The sequence below is a fragment of the Saccopteryx leptura genome, chromosome 2 (assembly GCF_036850995.1).
Source record: "Saccopteryx leptura isolate mSacLep1 chromosome 2, mSacLep1_pri_phased_curated, whole genome shotgun sequence".
In the NCBI taxonomy this organism is placed as follows: Eukaryota; Metazoa; Chordata; class Mammalia; order Chiroptera; family Emballonuridae; genus Saccopteryx; species Saccopteryx leptura.
Window position 1 is genome coordinate 227,207,360 of NC_089504.1, and position 9,741 is coordinate 227,217,100.

Below are 9,741 nucleotides of genomic sequence, written 5' to 3' on the forward strand. Positions count from 1 at the left end.
ATTTCCTAGATCTTCTGGGGTGTTCTGTGTCCCTATACAATCTGATCCTTTTTCCAGGCTAGACTGACTGATCTCTCTGGCCATCTTGACTTCTACTGTGCATGTGCCCAGCAGGGAACTTTCACTCTTCCCCCCATAATGACCATTCCTGCCTACTTGGGGGTGGGTGGATTAGGTCCCAAGGGCAGAGGGTGCCCTGGGGAGTGTGTGAAGCTGTAACTTCCTAGTGAAACAAGCAGGCTTACTGTGGGATGCAGCTAGCCCCTGGTTCACCAGCGATGTCTGATACCCTCAGCTCCCTTCCTTCATTACTATCTAGCTGTCTACACTGACAGTTTGATATCTCATATAGAAATTAAATCTCACTAAAATTACCAGTTTAAGATCAGCTGGCTTCACCAGTGAATTCTAAACACTTTCTCTTCCAGAGAATAATAGAAATAGTTTTATATATTCTTTGCAATATCTCAAAAATATTATGTCATCAGGCAGGGAGAATTACAGGTCAATATTTCTCATTAACATATATGCAAAATTCTTAAGAACATATGAACAAATTTAACCTAGCAATGTAAGAAAGGAATGGTACATTACCAGGTGAGTTTGAGGAATGCAAGGTACACTCATCATTAGAAAAAAGTAAACATAAGTCAATATATTATTAACTGAGTAAATGCAAAAAATAGAATATACCCATAGATTAAGTTCTCAGACTGTTAATTCCAATGCCCATGTTACATCTGAGTCTAGTTCTGATTATTTCTCTGAGTGTGTTTTTTCTTGCTTTGTGGAGATATCTATCTATCTATCTATCTATCTATCTATCTATCTATCTATCTATATTTATATATCTGTAATGGATATAGATAGATAGCTAGATAGATCTGCTCACAAAAATTTGGGAATATTTTATTGCTTCATATTCATTTTGAAATATGCCTTAATTTTTGTGAGCAATATATACATATATATATACTATATATACTATAGTATATATATGTTGTGGTTGAAAGTCAGATACACACACACACATACACACATATTTTTTGGATATTTTTTTAGAGATAGAGAGAGAGTCAGAGAGAGGGATAGATAGGGACAGCCAGACAGGAACAGAGAGAGATGAGAAGCATCAATCATTAGTTTTTCATTGCGACATCTTAGTTGTTCATTGATTGCTTTCTCATATGTGCTTTGACTGTGGGGCTACAGCAGACCAAGTAACCCCTTGCTCAAGCCAGTGACCTTGGGTCCAAGCTGGTGAGCTTTGCTCAAACCAGATGAGCCCGCGCTCAAGCTGGTGACCTCGGGGTCTTGAACCTGGGTCCTCCGCATCCCAGTCTGATGCTCTAACCACTACACCACCGCCTGGTCAGGCCACACATATGTTTTATTGGGTGCTTGGGACTGAGGCAGAAGCTTGAGTTTGAGGATCTATGGTAACCTGGTTTGGAGCTGGACTTTGTTAAGTGCTTGCTGTAGACATAGGGGCCAAGGCTTGTTCCCTCCTTTCCTTTGGACAGTGCTAAGTACTCTTCTCTGGAGAGAGTTTGTGTCTTGTGGCTCCTCACGTGGCTGTGATCCACCATTATACCAGAACTCCACTAGTGTGATAACCAGGTTTAGAGAAAAGGAATCATCTGTTAATATACAATGAGACCTCAGTCTGCAGTGGGCTTGTGCCTCAAGGCTGATAGACACTGTGTCCTTCCTGGGTGTGGGTTCCCTGTGCATTTAGCTGAAGTCCTGACTCCTGTAGTCTTTATTTTCCCCTCTTACATGAGAGAGGCTAAAAGGGGCTGGCGTGGGATTAATTCTCTTTTCCCAGGTAGGCTAAAGCTCATGTAGGTCTTCACCCCTGGGGAGTAGGTTTTTGTTACAGAAAAGGCTCTGCTGTATTATATATTGATGACTCTAAGACCTTGGCCCCCGGGAATCTTCCCTTCTCACACTAGTACACGCTCAACTTCCAGACATTTGTCAAAGTCACCATGTAAGTGTCCCTTTCAGTCTGTGTTGCCGATGGCTTCTGTTCTGGGTAAGCAGGTCTAGGTTTGGTCTGCGGTCACTCTCTCCAGATATAGGGTGGTGATTTGCTCTGAACTTCCGTTACACAGTAGGTTCAATGAAAAGCATTAATTTTCATGGTTTTTACCCCTTTACTTTCTTTGTTGTCAGTATGAAAGTGATGACCTCCAAGGACTTTGTATGTTGGAGTATAAACCAGGAATAAATAAAGAACATTGAAAAACAAAAGCAAGGAAAACCTACAACTAACATGCTATTTGATGAGGAAAGAGCAGGCATTGTCTTCCTGAGCTCAGAAGACATTCATTTCTTCTTCTACCATTTCTGTTCATCATTATCCCGAAGTTCCTGAAAAATTACCACTAAGCAACAATAATAATGATACAGTGGTAGCAATCATAGTTATTACTTGGAAAATAACCTATTTAATCAATAAACATTTTCTTATATCTGGGCACCTGTATTTCTTTGTTATTGGCAATTACAGACAAAGGTGCAGGGAATAACCCTGTCCATATTGCTAGAGATGTATCTTCAGGGTGAATTGCTGAAGAGGCATTGCTGATTCACACAGTTATGATTTATAGTCACTGCCCATTGTTTTATGCATTAGTTTTCTATGGCTGCTGTAATAAATTACTATAATCTCAGTGGCATACATAATCTGTATTTATTATCCTACAGTTCTATAGCCAGACACCCAACGCAGGCTTGGTAGGGCTGTGGTCCCCTCTGCAGGTTCTCTGAGAGAATGTACTTCTTTGCCTGCCCAGCTTCTAGAAGCTGTATTTAATAAAATACTATGGGGAAAATGTATACATTCATCATGGAAGAAAAGGGACACTTATAGAGTTAATTGGGAAGAAGATGAAAAAAGAGTTGCGAGAGAAAGCTAACTGGACATTTGTCATAGAAAGTAAGGGAAGAAACCTTCATAAAAGAAATGAACGGCGAGGAAGGCAGTAATTCCAAATGCCAAGGGATGTTAAACAAACAAATCTAAAGTCAAAATCCAAGATGGTTCCCTGTTCATTTGACTATCCAGAAATCGCTAATGATTTTGTGACTATGCCTTGACCACCATGGAGAAAAGACCTCGGGTTCTGGGAATAATCAGTAACTAAAACAATGGAATGCAAATTAAAGAGAAAAACATTCTGAGGTTTCGTAATTACGAAGCTACTGGAAGCCATCGACCAGATTAGACCATTTTAATTAGACCTTTGAAGAGGCTATCCTCATTTTTCATGTTGGAAACATTTTGATCTTAGGAACATAAAGTCATTAAAAGTAATAGTTATTACCAAAAAGTCATCTAATAAGAATCTGAACCCTTTGGTAAGTAAGTAAAAAACAATTTAAAATACTGTTTAGACTTTATTTTTTTCTGTTATGTAGAAATTAAGTTACCTGTCATTGTTATTTACCTTAACCACTACTGAGGGTGTAAACACATTCCGGGAAACTAAGGACGCTTTATGCTTGGGAAAATTATCTTCAGCACTAAAGCCAAAGTCAACCTCTGACTCCACAAGCTTCTGCGGCAGCTACTACAGAGGCCTGGGCTATGGCTGGGGCAGCTTCGGTGGCCTGGGCTGTGGCCTCGGCTGTGGCTGTGGAGACTGCAGACACGGCTGCTGGCATCCATGTTACTATGGAGAATATGAATTCTCTGGCTTCTACTGAAGACTTAGATCCTCATACTCTTTCTACCCCATGCTCTTGCCCATGTGCTTCAGTGATGTGAATACTTCTCTTGATTCACACAAAATATTGATCACTTATTCACTTCATGCTCCAGAAGGGAACCAGCCCTCTCTTCCTCTGGAAGCATCTGGGATCTTTCCATTGAATCAGAGTTTCACCCATGAATTAGTCACTGACATCTGTTGTGACCATTTGTAACCTGTATGTTGAAATCCTGTCAAATAAACATATTTAACTGGCGTTCAATCGGGGTGTTACCTTCTTTCTTCTGAGTTGGAGTTTTGATGCAAATAATGTTTGGATTCAATAATGAACTTGATCCAATGAAGGTTCACTGCTTGTCTCCATGTGTGGGGAGAATAAGGTGGGCAGAACCCTGTGTAACTTCATGTGTCTGACCTTTCATTTGTTGTCAGTGTTTTTTTGTGTAATGGGTTTTGCTTTTATAAAATAACTCTGTACATTATTATTCTTATGACTTAAAAAAATAATTAATTGAAAACTTTATTCTAATAAACATGGTTTATATTCTGAGGTTTATTATAGGATAGTAAATCTATGATGATCAAAGAAAGTAATAAAAGAAAACATTAAGCTGACATAGAATAATATCAATAATATCTAAAGTACAAAGAATACTGTTTAAAAAAACCCTGTACTCAACACTAAATTTTCAAATTTCTAATAGTCTTCATATATAATCATGTCAGTCACTGCTTCACCTGCTGTGGAGTGTGTCCCCAGCCACATCTGCCCCAAGGACTGGCAGGACCACTGGGCAGCTGTGTGGCCAGCAGGGCTCTAGCTGACAGGCAGGCAGGCAGAATGAATTGCTCCCAGAGCAAACTCAGCTCTGAGCATGGGGGTTCCCACTCTATACATAGGCAGCAGGTTAATTCATAGCCAAGGCTGAGAGTAACTCCTAGCTCCTTCCAACTAGAGAGCATTTTTGGAAAATTGATAGTTGCTGGAGTGACCCCCTCTTCTTCCAGCCTGGGCAAAGGAGCTGAGAGACAGCTCCATACACCCCTTGTGGCTCTGAGCCCTGTCTGACCAGGACTGCTCATGGTCACACCTGAGAGTTGTGTGGTCCAGCTATATTTCAGCCAAGAAAAAGCAGGCAGGGTCAACAGTCTGCAGACAAAGCTAGTGCATCTGCCTGGCAGGGAACATGGGGTGCAGGCTGAATGGAGTCAGGACAAACAACAAAGAAATTCACCAGCCTTAGAAATGCTTCCCCCACTCTGCCCAGGCAGGGTCTGACTTGTAGCCTGATTCGCTACTGAATAGAGCCTCCAGCCTGCCTGACTAGGGAACCAAAGCAGCACATGTGGGCAGCTGCATAGTCCATCCAGTAACACTGCTTACAGTGGTGTCTGAACAGAGACCAGAACCTGTGGTTTTTCCCATCTGCGGAACAAAACAGTAGCCTCATCTGACCAGGAAATTCAGCGTACTTTTCTGCCTCATTTGGGATCCCAAAATATGAGCTGTACAGGCCCTGGTCCCATACTTGTGCCCTGCCAGGTTGGAATAGCTAATTCATAGCCCCTCCTACTGATAAATGTAATACCTAGTTCTGATCATCTAGTAGCCTGAGAGTCCAGGCAACAGTGAACCCTATCCAATAGCCTCATTTAGGTAGGGAAACAAACCAGCCATCCAATCTAGTTATTCTTAGCTGATGGTCATCCTACCCACATCCCTAACCTCAGAGCTCAAAGAGTTGCCTTGACCTAATATCATCCATAGTAGCAGGACCCACCTGCATAAGGACATTCCCAGCAGACACGGCCAGGAACCCAAACTGAGCTGACTGGTAAAGACCTTTTCAGACAAAGCAAACCTTTAAAGACTGGAAAAGGAACCTGAGTCCTTCAATGTGCAGATTCCAAAACACAGAATCAAGATCATGAAAAATCAGGTAAATATGACATCAGCAGAGGATACCAATAAAGCTCTAATGACTGATATTAAACAAATAGAGATCTATGAGCTTTCAGACAAAAAATTCAGAATAATCCCCTTAAAGTGTAACTACAGGAACATAGACAATGGGAGCACAAAATAAGAAGATCAATAAAGCAATAGAAACTATTAAAAAAATAAACAGACTCAAAACACAGAAATCCAATATTTTAAAAATACCATAACTGAACTAAAGAATTCGATAGAGATTTTCAGAAGCAAATTCAACCCTGTAGAAGAGATTATCCAGTCAGAGGAGGAAAAAAAGGAGAATAAAAAAGAGTGAAGAGAGCCTACAAGATTTACAAGACATCATAAAAAGAAACAGCATTTGCATTGTGGGAATTCTAGAAGGAGAAGAGAAAGAGAAAGGGGCCGACATATATTCAAAGCAAGAATAGCCTAAATCTTCCCAAATGTTGGGAGAGAAATGGACTTATGGGTCCATGCGGCCCAAAAGACTCCAAGTACATTCAATCTGATTAAGATCCCACTAAGATATACTATAATTAAATTGTCAAAAGTCAAAGACAAAGAATTTTAAAAGCAACAAGAGAAAATAGAGAACTTATTTAAAAGGGAAGCCCCATAAAATTATCAGCAGATTTCTCAACAGAAACATATCAGCCCAGAAGAAAATGGGATGACACTTTCAAAATATTGAATTGAAAAAAACCCAAAAAACAATCTTCCAATCAAGAATACTCTACCAGGTAAAACTTTCCTTCAGCATTGGAGGGAGGCTTTTCCAAGCAAACAAAAACTGAAGAAGTTCATTACCACTAAACCTGTGTTGCAAAAAATCCTAGGAGTTTATTGAGTGAAAGTAAAATAATGCTAGTTAACATTATAAAAACATAAAGTGATGGCACAAAACTCACTTGTAATGGGAAATATATAGTCAAAATTAGATTCTGTAATTTGGTAGTGGTGGTGCATACTTCACTTATAACTGTAGTTTAAACATTACAAATAGTTCAAGTAACCATAACTTCAATCTCTTATTAGTTATCAATATGAAAATCTATGTTATAACAGCAGTAGCCTAGAATGTGAGGAAGAAGAGAAGTAAAAGTATGAAGTTTTGGAATTTGGTTGAAGTTAAGATGTTATCAGCTAAAACAGGGATTATAAATCTAAGGTATTTTATGTAAGCCTCATGGTAATCACAAGGAAAAAACCCTGTAGCAATACATAAAAGAATATAATAAAAAAAGTCAAAGCATACTGATACCAAAAGACTCAAAATGTACAAAAAAAAAATACAGCAAGATAAAAAGTGAGGAATAATGGATGCACAGAAAAACCAGAATGCAACAAACAAAATGCCAAAAATAAGCCCTTATCAATAATTATTTTAAACATAAATGTATTAAATTCTCCAATCAAAAGACAGAATGGTTGAGTGGGTCAAAACAAAAACATAAGCCCTGGCCAGTTGGCTCAATGGTAGAGCATCGGCCTGGAGTGCAGGAGTCCTGGGTTCGATTCCTGGCCAGGGCACACAGGAGAAGCGCCCATCTGCTTCTCCACCCCTCCCCCCCTCCTTCCTCTCTGTCTCTCTCTTCTCCTCCCGCAGCCAAAGCTTTGTTGGAGCAAAGTTGGCCTGGGCGCTGAGGATGGCTCCATGGCCTCTACCTCAGGCGCTAGAGTGGCTCTGGTTGCAGCAGAGCAAAGCCCCAGATGGGCAGAGCATCACCCCCTGGTGGGCATGCTGGGTGGATCCCGGTCAGGCGCATGCGGGAGTCTGTCTGACTGCCTTCCCGTTTCCAACTTCAGAAAAATACAAAAAAACAAAAACAAAAACAAAACAAAACAAAAAAGCAAAAACATAAAAACAAATGCAAACCATGATTTAACAATATGCTGCCTACAAGGAACTTGAATTAGCCTTTAAAACACACATAGATGGAGAGTGAAGGGATGGAAAATGTCATTTCAAGCAAATGGTAACAAAAAGAAAATCGGGTAACAATACTTAAATCACATAAAAATGGTAAAAATGGCAAAAAGCTTAAGCTAAAAATGGTAAAAAGAGACAAAGAAAGTCAGTATATAATGATAAGGGGGCAAATTCATTAGGAAGATATATAACAATTATAAATATTTATGTACCCAATATTACAGCACCTCAATATAAAAAGCAAAAACTAACAGAGCTCAAAGGAGAAATAAACAGAAACATAATATTAGTTACGGACTGACTGTAATACCTCATTCTCAACAATGGGTAGATCATTCAAGCAGAGAATGAATAAGGAAACAGTAGATTTGAACATTATAGACCAGTAAACCTAATAGGTAATAGATATTCATGGAACAGTCTATTCAACAACACAATACACATTCTTCTTAAGTGCATGTGGAACAATTTTTAGGATAGACCAGATTTTAGGTTGCAAAACAAGTAGTAGCAAATTCAAGAAGATTCAAATTCTTTTTTTTTTTTAATTTATTTTATTTTATTTTATTTTTTTCATTTTTTTGAAGCTGGAAACGGGGAGGCATCAGACAGACTCCCGCATGTGCCCGAGGGGGAGTTCCACCCGGCATGCCCACCAGGGGGCGATGTTCTGCCCCTCTGGGGCATCGGTCTGTTGCATCCAGAGCCATTCTAGCGCCTGAGGCAGAGGCCACAGAGCCATCCCCAGTGCCCAGGCCATCTTTGCTCCAATGGAGCCTTGGCTGCGGGAGGGGAAGAGAGAGACAGAGAGGAAGGAGAGGGGGAGGGGTGGAGAAGCAGATGGGCGCTTCTCCTGTGTGCCCTGGCCAGGAATCGAACCCGGGACTCCTGCACGCCAGGCCGACGCTCTACTGCTGAGCCAACCGGCCAGGGCCGAAGATTCAAATTCTATCAATCTTCTCTGATCGTGGTGGTGTAAAACCATGAATATCAAGAAGAAAACTGTAAAATTTATGAACAAATGAAAATTAAACAATGCTCTCCTGAATAGCCAATGGATAAAAGAAGAAATAAAGAGGAAACTAAAATAGCTTTTTGAGAAGACAGAAATGGAAACACAATGTACCAGCCCTTTTGGGATGATGTGAGGAAGCAAAAACAGTTCTGAGAGGCAGTTCACAGCAATAAACATGTCCATAAAGAAAGAAGAAAGACCCCAAATAGACAACCTAACTTTATTCCTCAAGAAACTAGAAAAAGAAGAAAACTGAGCCCAAAGTTCACAAAAAGAGAGAAAATTATGGAGATTAATGCATAAATAAGTGAAATAGAGAACAGAGTTGGTTCTTTAAAAGGGTAAACAAAATAAAGATAAACAAAAGTGACAAAGTTTTAGCTAGACTAACCAAAAAAAGAAAGACAACCCAAAGAAAATGAAAAAGGAGACATTACAACTCATACTCCAGAAATATAAAAGATCATAAGAGGCTACTGTGACCAGCTACATGCTAACAAACTGGACAACCTAGAAGAAATGAAAAAAAAATTCTTTGAAACACACAATTTGCCAAAACTGAATTAGGAAGAAATAGAAACTCTGAATAGACCAATTGCTAGTAAGGAGATTGAATCAATAATCAAAGATCTAAAAAAAAAAAAGAGCCCCAGGACCAGATTGCTTCATAGGTGTATTTTATGAAACATTTAAACAAGAGTTAACAGCAATCTTTCTTCCAAAAAAAAAAAAAAAAAAAAAAAATCAAAGAGGTGAGAACACTCTCAAACTCATTTCATGAAGCCAAGGCAATCCTGATACCTAACCCAGAAAGGAACACTACCAGGAAAGAAAACTTCATGCCATCATCTGTGATAAATATAAATGCAAAAAGTCTCAATATTATTCTAGCAAACCAAATTCAGTAGCACATGGAAAGGACCAGTGGAATTTATCCCTGGGAAGCAAGGATGCATTCAACAAACACAAATCAATGTGATACATTATATTTTGGAATGAAAGAAAAGAATCATATTATCATCTCAACAGATACAGAAAAGGCATTTAACAAAATCAACATCCATTTGTGATAAAATAATTGACAGATTAGAAAGAGAACATATCTCAACATAATAAAGGC